At 36.1% G+C, this 18,581-nt stretch overlaps 1 protein-coding gene across 2 annotated transcripts in view; it reads left to right on the plus strand.

Moving 5' to 3' along the window:
• Positions 1 to 18,581, plus strand: part of ppm1bb (protein phosphatase, Mg2+/Mn2+ dependent, 1Bb) — a 30,830-nt gene that overhangs the window by 2,233 nt on the left and 10,016 nt on the right. The window lies entirely within an intron of this gene.

An 18,581-nucleotide genomic window follows, 5' to 3' on the forward strand; every position in this document is an offset into this window, starting at 1 on the left:
GAAGAGGTGAATTGTTTTGTTGGCAGATAGTAAGTTTTACTTACAACCAACTGATAAGTAATGCAGAAATAATATAAAATAAGGGGACTCGTGCAGCAGAAAACATCCACACTTTTTTTTTTTTGTTAGGAGATCAAAAATTCAAAACCTGATAGTGTCTTCTAGCCCCTTTCATTACAGATATTACACTGGAAAGGTGAAAATAAGAGCCCCCTCAATAATGTGCTTTACCTTGTTTTTGTTTGTTTGTTTTACATCACACAGAATCCACAAATTCAATGCTAAGTCGCCTCAGTGTTTGCTCTTAACCAGCGCACAGGTTTTCTGTCAGAATTGGTGTGGCATTTAACACAACAGTGTAGTGTGGTATGACGTTTATGTGACGTGCAGCTTTAAATTGAAACAAATTGTGACATTGCATAAGGTTTTCAAAACTATGCCACAGCAAATGTGTGTTGTAATCAAAGCTAAATTAAATAAAAGTTTTGCGTGCCTACTTTTTTGTTGTTGTTGCCAGGCAGTGTATTTAAAGTGCCGTTTAATTTAATACTAGGAAAACCAGAGATTTCCCTGGCTCGGAATGGGGTGGTACCATCCTCCTCATGTGCATGCATGTACATGCATGTGTACACCATGCTTTATTAACTGACTTAAGCAAACCCTTTTTTTTTTAACAAGCAATGTATTTTAGGAGTTTCAGTAATATAGTGCGTAGTTTAAGCCGCATTTAATAATATGATACGAGTGTAATCTAGTTCAAGGTGAGATGTAGAAGTACAAGATGTGCTTTTTGCATTTTGGAATACTATTATTGATTTTTATTGTAAAGCTACTCATCTGCCTTTTGATCAAAATGCTGCCTTTTGCAATTTGAGCGCGTGCACCAACATGAGCAGCTTTATTTCAATCATAATATACTCGTCACAGAGAGTGGCAACTTTTGCAAAGCAGATTAAATGTAAAATTAATAATAGTACACAACATAGCACAAATACGGTATATGCTCGCTAAATAAATGCTGCCTTTTGCAAAGTGGAAGCGCACGTAGATGTGAACAGTTTCATTTCAATTATAAATTTACAACCACATTCCAGCCGTTCGTGGTCAGCATGGTTAATTATTCAATGCTGCACACAAATGGCAAAAAAGCATGATTAATGTTATTTTGAAAAAAAGTGTTGTGTGGATTCATGTGGTGAGCCATTTTCTTGGGGAAAGATTTTTACGTCAATACTGAAGATTTTTCCCCCTTCATTTAAGCCCTTTTATTCTGCTGGATACGGGCATGCATCAGCACGTGACTCCCCCCAAACAACACAGCAATTAGTGTTTACTTACATCTGAATAGAGTCGTTAACTTAAAAGCCCCATGTGAATGGAGCACCAAGCACAGAGGCGGTTCTCCAACGCATGTAGAGACGAGTATCTGATGTATGTTTTTTTAACATTAATTTAATACCAAGCATTTATTTGGTGGTAATCTTTTTCAAAAGAAAACCATGTTTCGTTTGTGTAATTTTTTTTTTCTGCATAGCTACAACATAATTCAATTTACAAAAACACTTGCAAAGAGGAAAGGTGTAATTGACATTGTTGATGATGCTGTTGACCCCTAAGGGTAATTGATTACCAGAATGTTTCAGATTTTATATTTATGGCAGCAGACTTTATATTTAGCCTGTTCTGTGTTTTTATTGCTCTGCATGTATTGTTTTGTGTAACCATTGTCTTTGCACTTGTCTCACACTTGTGTTTGCACTTGAAGTCATTATTATTATATTTTTTTTAACTGTTGTTGCACCATATTCCAGGAGATTTTTTTTTTTCCAGTTTATACATGCTATATAGAAGGCATTGATGGCTCAGTGGTAGGTTTCTCACCTTCCTTGCAGAAGGCCTGGTTTCAATTCCCACCTAGTGTCCAAACCTCTGGAGCCAGGTCCAAGACCGGATAAAATGGGAGGGTTCCATGTGCGTAGATTAAGTTGACTCTACGTATGTGAAAGCTCTCCATATATTACCTGAACATATTCCTTTATCTATTTTCAGTACCTGTGTTACCTGATTAGGGTCAAGGTGGATCCCAGGAACACTTTACTAATATGCCAGTCTACATTATCACAGTCATAGACATGTAGGAGCAAATAACATGGCCAGTTTATCATCTGCTGTCGTGTTTTGCAAATCTGAGAACCCAAAGGTAACTTGTGCCTACACATGCAGCAAGGACAGATAAAATCAGGCTCATGATCAAACTGGAAGGAATCAATGCTATGTCCTACTAACCAGATAGAGAAAATATATCTGTTTATTTTTGATGCAACATTGCAACAGTTTTGGCCCATTTTTTAAATCAGATTTTTCTTTCTCTTTAAAAAATTATACTAAAATATTTTTGTGTCCTTTTCTTTACTGGAGAATTCAATTATAAAAAAAAAAACATGGCCAGTTAAATAACTTTTTTTTCTTCAAGACTGCACAATGTTACAGTACTTGCTTTCACTAAAAATATCAAAATAAATTGGTGTTCCAGGTTACTGGATAGACTAAAACCAAATTTTATTTACAAATGCTATCCAACTTAAAATAAGGAAACGGTTATCAATCAGCCAACATGTTTTGAATGGCACATTTTTTTCCTTTATTTCCTTTATTTTCCCAGGCTCAAAAGTAGTTTGACAGCTGATGGATAAGCAATTTAATGGCCAGGTGTGGCCTGTTCCTTAGTTATTTCATAAGAAATTAAGGAAATTTTAAAGGTGTTGATTTTGTGGCATGCTTGATTTTTGAGGTGGGGCAGCCTCAGAGAAAGAGAGAGGGAGAGAGCAGACACATGGGGACTGGGTAAATCAACAATTTGCTCATTTCTTAAAAGAAAGAATATATTGGCATGCTTAGATATATTAAGACTAAATACTTTAGGAAGACAGAGTAGGTGATCATAGAATTTTATTCTTAGAAAAAAAAATATTCCCTTCACAACAAATAGCCAAGTTTAAAACGCTCTTGAGGGTTTCGGCATATCATTGTCATAGTCTAAAATCAATGGATGCCTTGATAAATGTACAGTAAATGCCAAGGGTTCACCTTGAAGATACAAACCACTGGCAACACAAGACCAGAAAGACCAGATTAGACTTTGCTTTAAAAAAAATGCTAAACATACTGCACAAGAAACCCAAAAGCTTGTTAAGTCCAAGCAATGGAATGTCCTTAAAGAGCAGAGTCATTCACCTGACCTCAAAACTGTTGAGCATGCTTTTTTTTAATTAATTAATTAATTTATTTATTTATTTTATATAATATAAACGTACTGAAGACAAAACAAGGCACAAAGACCTACAGACAAGCAGTACCATATGGTGTCTGGAGTAAAGGCCCGGCAAAGCACCTCAACAGAAGTAGTTCCAGGTTTGCACATGTCCTTGGCTTCCAGGCTCGAGACAGTCGAGTCCTAATATTTTTGATTGTGTGTCCAATTCCTTTTGAGCCTTAGGGACTTTGGGGGGGGGGTTGTCGGAAAGTAATTTTTGAATGGTTATTTCAATATTTTTTCCAAGTCACTGATAATTTCTTCATTTTAAATCCAGTGTGGTGGTCGTGTACAGAAGCAAACATGATAGTTGCGTCGCTCTCCAAATACTTATGGTCCAGATTGTGTAATGAAACACCGACCCATGTTGCAGGATTTCATGGCCTATCTGATTTGAAACATTGAGTAGAAGTTAAAAAAGAAGTTAAAGCTATCAGAATTATATTTTGTTCCTCTTTAATAAAACAAAAGCAGTGGCTTATGGTACCAGTTTTCCTGGGACTGGCCATTGAACGCCGTTTTAAAAATCTAAAGTAAATCTAAGTAATCGCAGCCCAATTTCTCTAAAGATGTTAAGGATTATGGGAAACATGACGAATGTAGCGTAGATTCACTGTGACCAAACACTGCACTGTGATAAACATCATGCCATTGGTTCTATTCATAGTGTGAGGCTTAGGTCATACTGGCAGTCATGACACTGACCAGTCTGTGAAACTTTTGACCTCTAAAGCAGCCATTCGTGCTTTGCAAACTGCTGACTGGTGCTGCATGCTAATGGATCGAGGTTGCTGAAGTATAGAATTCTGCTGAAGAGCGTTCTGTATCTTTGAGAATTGCAGTGATTAAAGCAATTAGTATGTTTGTGTTGTGATAAATACAGAAATGTCATTCTCCATATCAGTAAATAATAAGGAGCTTGAGTTTAAAGACTATTAGGGGTCTTTAGAAAGGTTAAAGCTAAGGTTTTGAAGTGGATGAAATTGCTAATGTTTCTCAGTCTTGATGTTGGTAAGCCTCTGAACTAGATTATTGAATAAATTTACAGGACACCTGCTAAAGAGGCTAATTTTGGCACACATGAATGTCAAAAGGAGTGTCAGAAGGAGAGTGAATCAATCAACGGCTGAACGGTTTTCAGCATGCTGAGTGGATTCCCTCCAGTTGCCGTAGTCAATGTCAATGAAGAGTTGACATGCCAGTGTTAAAGTTACCATAGACCATAATGTCGGTGACATGTATCTGCATCCTGTCAGCAGTTAACAAATACTGGTGCTTCTAGGTGGAGTTTTTAACCAAAGTATGCCAGTCTCAGTAAAAATGTTCTCCTTTTACAACATTAAACTCTTATAAAATTAAGATCTTCTTATTCTACCTATATATGTAATCTAATTTGTCACAAACATGTTTAATCACTTGCTCACTTAATAGAAATAAAAATAAAAGCTTCCTGTTGGCTTTGCTAAAAGAATGTGCATTTGTTTGTTTAAACATAGCACCAGATCCTTCTGGACTCCCACTAAATTAAACTACAGAAGCCCTAGTTTATCTTTAGAGGGGTCTCAGACTGCCGTGACAACTTTTTGGCTGTAATCTACTGCTGCTGTTAATGTGTCCCATATATTACTGCTGTCACGCACAAGGGCTATCAAATGCACAGAGCCAGTGGCGGATTTAGATATGGGCGTCATTGGTAACCACCCAGGGAGGCATTTTGCCGGGTGTGTCACAGAGCGCATGGGGAGGGAGGGGGAAGAAAGAAGGAATTAAAATTCAGAATAGTAATAACATTCATGTGATCGGTTTTCTATCACTTGTTTGCACTTCCTATTTTTTGTCTCACCATGGGGGTCAATAACCTTGTTGGCTCCCTGGTTCTGATATTCATAAAATTATGTATGTAATGAAATAGGCTAGTATAGCATGCTAGTTTTGTTACGTTCTATGTTAAGCAAAAGGTGTTTATTTTTTTGTTTATGCATTAATTCTTTTTTTTTTTTTGGCCAGGGTGCTTAAGAGGAAGTCAATCAGGGTGCAATACACACTAGAACTGCCACAGCATCCCTGACCCTAACTACATGAAACAGACACTGCATGCTGCTGAATTTATTTAATTTATTTACTTATAAGCTCACCATGTCTCTTGTCCTCATAGAAATTAACACCTCTAACCCATTACCAAAATGACATGGCTAAAGATGTCATTGAAATGAAGCTTCACAAAATGTCACAAAATGAAGTATTTTGTAGTCAAATATTTATAAGTATTACTTGTGTAATTTAGATTTATTAAATGTTTATTTTAATATGACAGATAGGGATAAAAAATAGTTAAAATGGCTTCTGATTTATAGGAACTTGGTCTTTCTTATAAGTGTTAATCTGTTGAATAATTTGTAAGCCAGTCATGTGTGTTAATTTTACCCTTCTATGTACCGTGCATGCAAAAATCATGAATTCTCATTACATTATGTTAATATGTAATTCCTCCCTTTAATCTGTAGTCCAACACGGATGTCATGTAGGCAGGTAAACCAAATGGATATAGCTGAGTATAACATAAAGCTATAACTAAAAATTCAACAATTTAAGTATCGATTTGTTTATCATAGCCTTGTGGTGGCAGTACTGATTGCTGTTGCTTAGCACCAGTAAGTTTCAGTCATTATGTTTTTTTTTTGTTTTTTTTTTGGTGTCTCAAATTTACTTATCTTGACAGTTCACGTTTATAATTATAAGTGACATATATCTGACTGTTATGCAGATCCGTCTATCCTCAGTGAAACACTGCTGTTTCTGTAAGTTCACTTAACTTTTACTTGTACAAACTCATTGCCCCTAATATCTACTAAATCACAGTTCACTTTCCCTCCACTGACTACTTTCGCAGCTGTCCTCCATTGTTGAAATGAAATCCCTGTGCTGATGACCTCAGCAGCCTACACATGTGCAGAGGCAAAAAACACTCATGAGTTAATCTGCCTGTTCTTATTCAAGTCACCTAACCACATATCAGGTGGATATCCAATCTCGGACCACATATGAAAATGACTCCTCCGATCTGAAAAACGTCAGATTTGTGCGTTCAGACTAGAGCTGTAGCTATCTAATATTTTAGTAATCGAGTATTCTACCAAAAATTTAATCGATTAATCGAGTTTTGCTTAATTGAACAGCAATGTAAAATATTTGAGAAACAATGATTAATTAATTTTTTTTTTAAATCTACTTTTATTTTTTTAAATGCATACAGCATTATATCAGTCATTATTCACAATACAAGGAATAGCTTATACCCCAATCTCACCTATGCGGTTTGACTCACAGTGAGGTGCGGTGTTAGGCACCGGGAGGCACGATTGCCCGCCGACGTTTTGCAAGCTCCTCCAAAAAAATTAACCATGTTTAAACATGTTTTTAAGGCGGCTTAAACATGTTTTTTTTTTTTTTCGCGCGGAAAAATAGAAAAATAATCGCAGCGCCAAAACTCGTGGTGAATCATGATGAACTGTACTTCCGGCTACCGTGTGAAATCTAGGAGTATTAAAGATGACCGAGATGAATTAAGTGCATTACAGTGCCATACATTCTTATTTTAAAGCCTTTTCTCAGATGCAAAAAAAAAAATTGTAATTTTTCAAATGACTTTAAGGATCGAAAAAAACTAAGGCGCACATTAAAATAAATAATTATAAAAACACTAAGGTGTGCAGCTAAACTTTCAGAACTAAAAGTTTCAAAATATACAGCTTAGGCACAATATTTACAAGCCTTTACTGACAATTTCTGTTGTTTTCTTTTGCTGGTTTCTTCTCTTGGCTCGCTGATAATTTTATCGTTTCGTTTTGTATCCCGCAACAGATTATTAATTAATACACAGCTAACTGTTTGTGTCTCCTTCCGCTTTTTGGGTGACGTAAGCGCTTCTTCTTTGTTGTTTACTGGCGGCTTGCATCCGGAAGCGCACTTGATCAAAAGTGCGCTGTCAACAAATAATTGCGCAAAAACATAATGCAAGCTTTTAAAATTAATTAAACGAAGCTTTCGGGCAGAATATTTTGCCTCTATAATTTTTTGGGATCTAATTACTCGAGTTACTCGAAGAATCATTTCAGCCCTAGTTCAGACAGCTAAAAAAAAATCATATGTTAGATGAACGTAGCCTTATAGTCGTAGTCTTTTGTACAGGTTGATAAAAAATTAAAAAGACAAACAGCTAGTGCGGTACAGTTCTTTCTACGTCTTTATCACTAGATCACAGACACATGAACTTCAAAAGCAAGGACGGACAGATTGAAAATTTTTGACTTTGAGAATGCCAGCAAGCATGGAAGAGAAGTTCCATTCAGTGAATGTTTTTCATCAGTGAATTAGCTTTTCCACAGATGGAAATTTACTGGCATTCAGTCTGACCTTTGCTTTAGCTGAGAAAGCAAAATAGTATAGTTTTCAGGTGTCTCGTATTGCTGTAGAAAATCAGTTAAAAATTGTAAGCCGTACCATGTATATTGGTGCTCTGGTTTGACTCTTGCTGCTGCTTCTTCACAAACCCTAAAAACACAAAGACCACTGTGGGTTTTATGTAACAAGAAATAGATGACCGGGGTGGATAATAAATGTTTTTTTTAGTACGATTCAATAAATATGGTTTTGTTTGTGATACAATATAATTACTAAAATTTTAAGGAATTATCTACTATTGAATGAGTCACAGATCAGGGCTCTAGATAATGACTGAAAAGGTTGCCAATGTATCTGTTTTAATCATGCAACTAGGTTTATCCATTCAGTCATCACTGCGTCCAATAACGAGTGTTTAAGACCGTTTATCAGACCATTCAACTGTTATATGCTCGCAAATGTTTTACGAGCACACTTGTTATTGAACGCAGCCACAACCCCAGTGTCCTCCAGTACTCTAATGCTCTGTCCACAGTCAAAGTATTTGCGTGTGACAGCAAGCAAAATATTTGCTAATTTGAGGAGACTGTGTTGCAGACCACAAAACCAAGCGATATGTTTGTGTAATGTTATAATGAATTTCTTTTATGTGTCTAAATCAGATTGGACAACAAATAAATGAAAGAATTCAGTCTATCCTCAAACTGTTTTTAACATACACTTACTCTCTCCCTGTTATGTCTACACTAACTAGTCAAAAACCTGAATAACTGGTAACAAGTTTGTTGTTAGACAGAGAAAATTTGGACAGTTTAAAATGTTTTAAAAAACACCCCTCTAGGCACAGCCTTAAAAAATATATATATTGAAAAAAAAAATGATTCCTGTAAAGCTTGAGGTTCCCCCTACTTGCTAAAACACTGCAGGAGTCAGAACTAGTGGAGGCTGTTCATGTCCATCAGAGGAGACAGAGTCTTGCTCTTGCCTTCAGACTAGGTGTCTTTTAAAGTGTACTTTTCTCATTATATAATTATCATAGTTAATCACACTAGCATTCAGTCTGCCTTGTGACCAAGATGTGAATAGGACACAAACAAATTAAAAGCGCCAATTGTTTGGCCTGTGGTGTAGAATCAGTTTTCAGTTTTTTGGTGGTGGAGGTTTTAATGGTCGTTTTTGGATTATAATTCACATTATTTTTCAGTTTTATTTAATTAAAGTTACAAAGAATTTTATCAATGCTATCAATTATATTTATTAAAAAAAAAAGAATCGGTCAGGTCAGACACAAAAATGCTCTCAGCTAAGATTATCGCAGTTGATGCATTTTTTATATAATTAAAAGTAATTTAATTAACTTAGTAAAAAGTAAGTAGTGGGCAATAGGCATTGTATTAAATATGCTGATCTTAAAAATTGGCAGAAGGAATTTAGCGTCTCTGAGGTGTATCACAATACTTCAGTTTAGTATTTGTTATAAGCTCTACCTCTTCTTCTGAACCAGTCAGCAGCACCAGAGGTAATGCCATACAGGGCACAAGAGTTTGAGTGGGAACCTACCTGTCTCGGAGCACACCTACCTGTCTCGGAGCACACCTTCCTACACAGTCCAAAAAGTTAAGCTGATCAGGTGGAAGTGTTTATTGCACACGTGTCAAGGGCAAGGCCCACAGGGCAAATCCAGCCTGCAGCTTTGTTTTATTTTGGTCCATGTAAACGTTTGGGGGAGGGGTATAATAGTGTATTATTTCATAATGCACTATGTTCACACTGTCCAGAAGTCATAGCAGATTCCAAATGTAGACATCCTCACATAGTTATAATTACCTGTTATATGTTTACATATGTGCTAAATGTCTAAAATTTGGGTTAAAAATAAATGCTGTGCTTGACACACTCGCATCTAATGGTCATGAGTTGTGTCGTAGAGGGGTGACCGTGGTGTAAGAAGAAAGTCATTTTGGAGTGAAAAGGGAAAATAAAATTAGCAGCAGTAGGTACAGTGATGAGAGAGTTTTTGTTTTTTATTTAGCCCAGTAGTTTAAAACACGGTCTACCTTCACATAATCTTTCAACATTAATAACATTTCCATGAAATATAAGTACATATGACTCTGGGGGGGAAAAAAAACAAAATGTTAATAACATGAGAAACTTGTATTACAAAGTCCTTTATTTTAAATCTGTGACTGGCATTTCTAATTTGTTGATATTCTTGTGGTTTGATTTGTCATTGTGTTTGTCCCAAAAATATCCCATGTCAGTATAGTCTTATGAGACTTGTATGAGGATGTCGCATGTTATGGCTTTAGTATATTTTCTACTGCCTTTTAGTTTAAAAGCCTATTACTTGGAGTAAAAAAAAACATAGATCCTTGTTACCTTCTTCCTAAACTTAACATCTGTTACTGGTTCTGTTTGCTATTTCTTATTGCATAAGTTTACTTCAACATCAAACTCCTTTGATTGATTGATTTGTGATAAAGCCAAAGTATAATGGAAATTCACTAATGGACAACTTAACCTTTTATGAATGTCATTAATAATTTAACAGAAATAAAAAATTCAGCGCTTTATTTTTAGTCTAAACCAATTGAAAATATTGAACTGATAGGAATTGTGGGTGGGCATGTGTTGTATATAACATTAAGCTTCTGTCTTCTGTTCAGTTTATGAGGTGTGAAGTAAAATGAGTGGCACTTGACACGGCATGTGGTTAGTACAACTCTGATCAGATTCTGTTTCGAAACGACAACGGTTACTGAGTTAGTTTGCAGCATGTTGAACCGTCTAACTAAACTGTGTTCATACCGTTCATTGGATTCATCATAATGATGAAAGACAAAGTCATTTTGTACTGGATAAACCTCAGTCTTTCTGTAAAGGGATCAAGAGTCATCCTTTTTAAGCTTTTACTCTTTACATGTGCAATAAAATTTTTTTATCCAAGGTAAATTTCTCCTAATTTTCTGATTAGCTTTCATAACTCGGATAAACTGGTGAAAGTGTCAGTTTGTACTGGCAAAGGAAGGAAAAATGCTATTCATTTTACAGCACTGAATCATTCACATGTTTACTGTGACACTGAGCTAAAAATATTGCTCAGTGACTTGTTAGCAATGAGACAGATAGCCATGATATGCTTTCACGGGTTTGGGCTGATTGAAAGGAGTTTTATAAATCACTGTTAGATTTCTGCCATCTTTGTGTCCAAGTCAGACGAATTATTAAATAATTGTCAGTAGGAAAATGTGCTGTCTACAGCTTTAAGATAAAAAAAGTGTGTATTTCCTTTTAATCTATAGTACCATGCAAGTATTGAGGCACCAATCGTTTCTTCATTTTTGCTTCTAGTTTCAGAGGATTTTTTTTTTTGTGTGGGGAGGGTGTTGTAATTCAAACATTAAAAAAAATATCGAACTTAAGGCATGAACCAGTTAAAAACAAGTGTAGGTGGTGGCGGATGATGATCAGTATACTGGTGATTAGGGCTGTGCAAGAAATAGAAAAATAATCAGAACCTCTAATCAATGTAATTTTGCCAATTCAGATTATTAAAAAAAATAATGAATTCAGTTATTAAAAACTGTTAGTACCTTCCCCACTGTGTGTTCAGGTACTGTTCTCTTTAAAACATACTACCACGTGTGCAGTTACATCATTTTGCTCCTTCCAGTATGGAAGCAACATGGAGAAGAGCTCTTTCATTAGGGGAAATGTCCCAGCTTTAATAGTTCAGCATTTTTTTTTAGCAGTACAAACTTTGTAAAAAAAATTTTTTATCAAGTCCCAAAAAGCAAACAATTCTTTTCATTAATCATAACCGAGGTAAAAGGTTAAATTCACTAAATATAAAAGATATTGATTTAAGGTCATATTGCACAGCACTGCTGGTGATGGTGAGTGGTTAAAACAGATAAGAGGGAAAACGAAGTTTCTGCTGAGGTTGTTCAATAAACCAGCATTTAAATTGTATCTTTAAGCACTTTGCAGACTGTGCAGTGAAACATTTCTGATTTCTTTAGTGAAATCTACATAATTTAATCTACTGTGTTATGGAGTTGCAAACAATAATAACCTGCTGTCTGTCTTCAAAGCAGAGCAACAAAACTTTATTCTGTGATGTACCTTAGCTTTTCTTGTCTATGCTGCCAGACAGATTAATGCCATGGATTTCCACTACTTTCACAACCTGTAAAAGAAATGTAAATTAAGAAAATAAGTCACTATACAGGAAATCAATAAACAGCTCTGCTGTTTCTCAACACAGCATTTGTAAATAAATGGGAGTACATTTTATAAGGAGTCTAGTTAGATCAAATAAGAAGTTTATTTAAAGTCACAGTTTCCATTTTGCAACATTTGTGATCTTAACAGGTAATAAAAACAAAAACACTTAACTCTAATGCAGCTGACTTGTATAAAAAAAAAAAAAAAAAAAACTTTTCAAGTGCTGTGTATATCTGACTATGTCATCGTCTTCCCCCCCTGCTGTCTCCCGATAGGACGACACCATTTTACACAGAATATCAAGTCATCTGCTGGCTTTTTAATCTTTAACTGAGTTTGTTTGGGCAAGCTGTATCAATTAAAAAGATGCTGTATTTGTATTTATTTTACTAAAATACGGGGACAGTTTGGAATACATTTTCGATAAGTGGAGTGGTTTAAAGTTTCAAGAATTTCTTTCAATATGTTAATATTACACATGAAAACATTTGTAATTTTTTCTCTCTTCTTAGAATAATTGTTGCTTGTTCCACACTGGGGTTAATGTTCGGTGGTGTGATGAACTCCCATGGAGGAAATTTTTCTTCTATTCCTGATCGGTAAACTCTCTCGCATCAGTCAGTGGGTTGCTGGCTAAGAAACTGGTGTACTGATTGGCTTAGATTTCACATGTAGTAAAGCGTATAATCAGTCATAGATTAGACTGAATCCTTGTAACCAACCATAAAGCTGATAGTAGGATGTTTCAGAAAAGTAGGGAAGTCTAACCTCCAAAACAATTTTTTTTTTTTTTTTTTTTTTGCTGTACAAGTGAGCATTTACATTTTGTGTTGCTAAACAGATTATTGCTGGCTGTTGGTATCAAAAAAAAGTAATTAGTAACGCTAAAGCAAGTGGTCTTGATTGTATTTTAAAATTCATTATTTTGTTATTTTTAAACAGGGGTTTTATACCAAACATTTAATAGAAGCGAACTCTGATTCTTTAGGGCCCATGTATTCTGTCGACGCAATGCTTTGCTTCTTCTACTGTAATTCACGTGGCCTGAATAAGAATATTGATCCTGATAGCCTCTAGTACATTATGCCATCAGTTGTAAATGATGCGATTGTTGGTTCTTAGAGGAGGCTGTTGAAACATGCTCTGAGTGTTTTCTAAGTAAAACATGCACTTCCCCTTTTTACTGATACTGTGTTTCTTGGCAGCATGTTTGCTACATTTCTGGTTTCGCTCTGTGGTTTGCAGGGAATGACTGGTCAGTGAAGGCAGTTTCGGGGCAGGAGGTCAAGGATTTTGTGGTATCGAGCACGATAGATAGCTGGGTGGGCTCTTAGCATGTGCAGGAGCCTTATGTGTTCATGAGTGAAGAATTTAAATTCTAGTGCAAGGTGTAGTTGGAAGCATGGAGTATAAAAGCTGGGCTGTGGCTACAAGCTGTGTTTACTCAGCCGCTTGAAGCTGTACAGATATAGCCTCTCCATACAGGGCCTTGTTCATCTTTTGTTTTGATGCCTAGGTGATTCAACACATCATATGCTTCCTGGAGGTGTGGCCTAGAGTGAAAGCACCAATGACTGTTCTCTCAAGCACTGTATTCCATATGTGTAAGGAAGTGTGTTCAGTAGAACAGGCACATTATTTTTTTCTCAAAATGACATTTCAAAAGTGTTACATTATTATAGAATTGAATCAGATGAATGATGAATATTTGGATGTTGTAGCCCAGTTTGTGGCTCAAATTTCTTTTTTCTTTTTTTTTTGCAAGTTATTTAATTAGAGCTTCATTATTTAAAATAGAAAACATGATTGAGTAAGGGGAGAAAAAAATACATCATGATATCCTGTGCTTTTTTTGGGACCCCACAGACAATCCTGTAGTAGTAGTAGTAAGAGAGAGTCAGTCCTGTTGTGTCAGGGGTGTTGGCTCAGTTTTGGTGGAAAATGTATTACTCCAGCTTAATAAAATTATATAATAAAGTGATTGTGTATTATGAAATAAGATTTTATTAGAATTTTTAGCTTGTCAGTCAACTGGCTTGGCTGCATGTGAATACAGTATATGATGTGTTAAACAAGTTTCATGTACATGTACATACTAAACTGCAGTGCAGTATTAAGTTCCCTTACCCTGATTGTTGTAGTTATATATAAATAATATAATTGGCAATTATTTTTTTTTCTCTGGAATTAATGTTTACTTGCTGTATCAGCTGGAAAGGTTACTCTTATAAACTCATTTTTGTTCTTGTTAGTACACGGTGTATGGAGACTATCATGGTCCTTTGTTTTTGGGTCACTGAACGATTCCAAGCTATCTACATTGGCAATGCTCCCAGTCAGTTATTTCCGGTTATACCACACAACGCTCCTGTCTATTTTCACGGAAAGAAACCCAGAAGTACAAACTGCATTGAAAAACTATAAAGCATATGTGCACTGTGATATTAGTAAATGTGTAATATTTTATTTATTTATATAATATATAAATAAATTCTTTAACTGAATCTGTGTATGTCAGGTATACAAGGCAACTGTCCCATTGCTGCCCGGGCACACCAGAAAGACGGTAATTTTATTGTAAGATCTCCAAAAAGCCCCAGATGTTCAAAAAAAGCTTTAAACTCTGATTTCACTCAATATGAGTTTTTAAGTTAATGGCATCGTCACCGTTGACCCATTTGAGTTGTCAAAATTTTTATAAATCCTCTGGGAGGACTATATCAAATTCCATTGGGCGCGTTCTGCAAACGACCAAAAATAACTGATTAAGTACAGCCTATGACCTGCCATGCAAAATTTTCAGGTCAATAAGATCTAAATGTGTATCATGTTTTGTATGTATACGTCCAAGTGTGTGTGAGCTGTGCAGCAAAACTCATGTGAGGGCCCAGACTCTCAGGCATGCTAATGGGCAGCAGATTTCAATCGGTGTGCTGTGTTTGAGTTTTTGAGCATGTTAAGAGGCTTGGAAGGCTTTCAAACCATGTGATGTAATGAGACTGATGTCCTAGTGCTTGTGCCCTAAAACACACTATTTCGTAATGGGGCTGATGTCATAGAGCTTGGACCCTAAAAATAATCCTTAGAAAAACGTTTAAAAACAAATATGGAAGTGCTGGGGAGCACAGTGCTGTAGAGAACAGTTTTTGACGCCCTTTCACACACTATGACGTCATAATGCTTGGGCTCTAACAAAACGGGTCTTCACATGCTATGATGCCAGGGCTTTTGTCATACTGTTTGGGCCCTAAAAAAGTTTATATAGTCTTATAAGATGTCAAATCTAACAGTTTATAAATAATGAAACTAAAGAGTAAGTAAATGCACTGGACATACACTGGGACAGCTGATTAGTAAATGGATTTGTGTTGTTGATGATGATGATGATGATGATGTTTGTTGGTCTTTCGGCTGCTCCCGGCAAGAGGTCGCCACAGCGAAATACCCAGTCCACACTACATTTGTGGACAAATCTCCAATTGCTACACAAGCAATTAAAAACAAGAATAAAAAGATTTTAAATGTCAGGGAGGATTGGGTAATTTATTCCAGATTTCATTGGGGAGGAAAGTCTGCTTTTCAAAGGTATTTACATTTTCAATTCTTTCTACAGAAAATGCATAAAAGTCTGCAGATCCTAAAATTCAATATAATTAGAGTAAATGTCACTGGATAGCATTTTTCCCCCTTTTTTTCTATCCAGTTCATCAGTTATTAAACCACTGAGTTGGCACCATGATACAAGTGTCAACACTTAAGTTAATACACTAATCCCATGCTAAAAACTGCATTCCCAGTATTAAGAATAGGATTGTAGAGGGCAGCTGTTGAGCTGATTAAACTTGATTGTTTCTTTTGACTGTTTTTAGGCTCATTTATTAAATCATTGCTGGTCCAGGTAGATGAGATGAGGTGGCATACATGTTTCAAAAGTCTTTTTGCAGCTGGGTGACAGTCTCTTTGATACCCTTATTTGCATACATTAAATACCTTATTTCACAATGCTTTTAGCACTGTGAAAATCCTTAGGCTACGTATGAACAATGTAGTTTACTGTTGAGCGTCATTCTGTATATTTTTTTTAAACAGGAGTTTAAACTAGTTGGATCACCCGTGGATTTTTCAATTCCGTGAAAGTCGTTTTAAACCAGTGCTTCTGAGTTTGGGGCCTTTTCTAATGTTTTCTTCACATTCTAGCTGAAATGTCTTCATGTTTTCTTAGCTCATTACTGCTGCCATCTCTTCCAAGTTTACTCTTTACATAAAATGAGAGCGCTCTGCTCACTATGATTCACTTTCCGACTACATTATGGTCAAGTCAAGTAGGCTGTTGTCATTTCAGCCATGTACAGTTGCACTCAAATGTTTGAATACCCTGAAAGAAATTGTTAGAAAATTGCTATTTATTATTGTTTGACTTTTTAAAACATAATAATAATTGAAATCACCCAAACAACAAGGTATTATAAAGTATCTCTATACACTTGAAAATTTCTGTCAGTTCTGTTCAAACTCTGATTTAGAGGTGCTAAATAAGAGTCTCTGTTGATACTAAGCCACAGTCAGGTAGAAATATTTCATCCACTATTGCCAGAAGAATTATTCGGAATGGCATGAAAAACCAACAAACAACGTTGATAAAAAAAAAAAAAAAAAAAGTTTTTTCAAGAAGTAAAATATGGAGGTACTTGTACACAAATTAGCTGCATGGTCGAGCTACCAAGAGAAAGTTGTTACTGCGCCTATGTTAGAAAAAGGCCTGCTTGAGTATACCAGACAGAACCTAGACAAGCCTCACAGCTTCTGGAGCAGAGTCGCCATTTGTATTGCTGAGACCAAAATTTCACTTTATAGTCATAACCATAAATGCTGCGTTTATGGAAAAAAGTACACCATCCCCACTGTATAGCATGGCGGTGGATCTCCTATGTTTTGGCCCTGTGTGAGCTCTAGTGGCACAGGAAACTTAGTCAAAATTGAGGACAGGATAAATGCAGCATCTTATCAGAAAATATCGGTGGACAGTTTGCATTCAACAGCAGAAAAGCTGCACATGGAACACTTGTGGATGCTCCAACATGACTGTAATCCAAAGCACAAGGCCAAGTTTACCCTCCAGTGACTACAGCAGAAAAAGATGAAGGTCATGGAGTGGCCATCATGTCTCCAGACCACAATATCATTAAGACATTTTGGGGGGATTGCACATTCTCCCAAGATATGCCATTTTTGGAGCACAACTGTACAGTTCAGTAAACAGTGAAACAAAACGATGCTCCTTTAGGACCAAAGTGCTATGTATAACACGAACAAACAAAACTATCTAAGACACCTAATAAGTCAACTAGCTAAGACATAAAACTAACCCCATAAATTAACAAAACTATTTAAGAACAATACAAAAAGACAACATTCCCTGTAAGACAGCTTTCTGTTGGTCAGATGAAAACTGCTGTTTTATCTCCCCTAAATACTGGTAGCCTTTTTAAAACCCTAGTTTGTATTATTTTAGTACCAGTCAGAGACGCAATTATTAAACAGCTTGTAACCAGAATCAGCCTCGGTTATAACCGATTATGAACTGGTCCGATTTTGGAGCAGATCAAAACAGGGTCAAGGTCACTGCAGCGTTTTAGATGTCTAAAATAATTTATAATTCGTGACCATATTTCTGGAATACAACTTAGTTACTGTACATGAAAGGCTGGACTTGTTTGTGGCAGAGGCATCACTGCTGACATTGTTGGCATTCAGTTCCATTTGCTTTACTTGTTTATTTATAAAACAATTATTTTTAGGTACTGCCCATCCCTAGTGCATCATCTCCCCCCAATCTGACTGCTGCAATTTGTAACCCAAGCTGCATTTGTGGGAGTTAAAAATAGCGTGGTCCTCTAAACAGGTGTGGTGGCCAAGCAGACAGCCTTGGCAATCCCAGCCATGACGATGCACAACAAGTCACTACGTCCTCTCGAGACTTAGGCTTAACCATGTCCTGTTGAAGTTAATAGCCCTTTTTTGGGTGCATGCATATCATGGCTGGTGTTTCTATAGCAGAGAGAAATGGTAGCAGCCCCTGTAAGGCATGTTAAGGAACAAATGGTATGAATAACTAGACCTTAATTTACTCATCTCTTTGTGGTTATGTTTAAACAGGGCAGTTGGATAGTTATAACATTTATATCCATAGGATGCTTTTACATCAAGCAATCATACCCAATACGAAAGCAATCTAAATAGTAGGATAGTAGGCCAAAAACCATTATAATATTGTCTTCTACTGGATTCCAAGACAAGCCCTTACAGAAACAATTGGCGTATGTCAAATCCCACCCTTTGACCTCAAGCCATTGATAAATCAGTATATATTAAATAAATGGCAAGCAGAATGGGAACAGTACCAAAACAAAAAATTATTTGAAATAAACCCAGTGGTGGGAAAAAGATGCTTTCACCCCTTCGAATTCAGATACGACCAAGTCGTGTAAATAAAATGTCAGCACTGTAGCACTTCTCTAACCATAAAGCATTTAAGAAAGAATTTCTACCAGAACAAGATTTAAAAAAACATTCTGCAAGAAAAAAAAAACAGAAAAACATGTACAATTTTTTTTTATCAAAAGTGCACCTTCTTCTG

Source organism: Clarias gariepinus, chromosome 14, assembly GCF_024256425.1.
Source record: "Clarias gariepinus isolate MV-2021 ecotype Netherlands chromosome 14, CGAR_prim_01v2, whole genome shotgun sequence".
Taxonomy (NCBI): Eukaryota; Metazoa; Chordata; class Actinopteri; order Siluriformes; family Clariidae; genus Clarias; species Clarias gariepinus.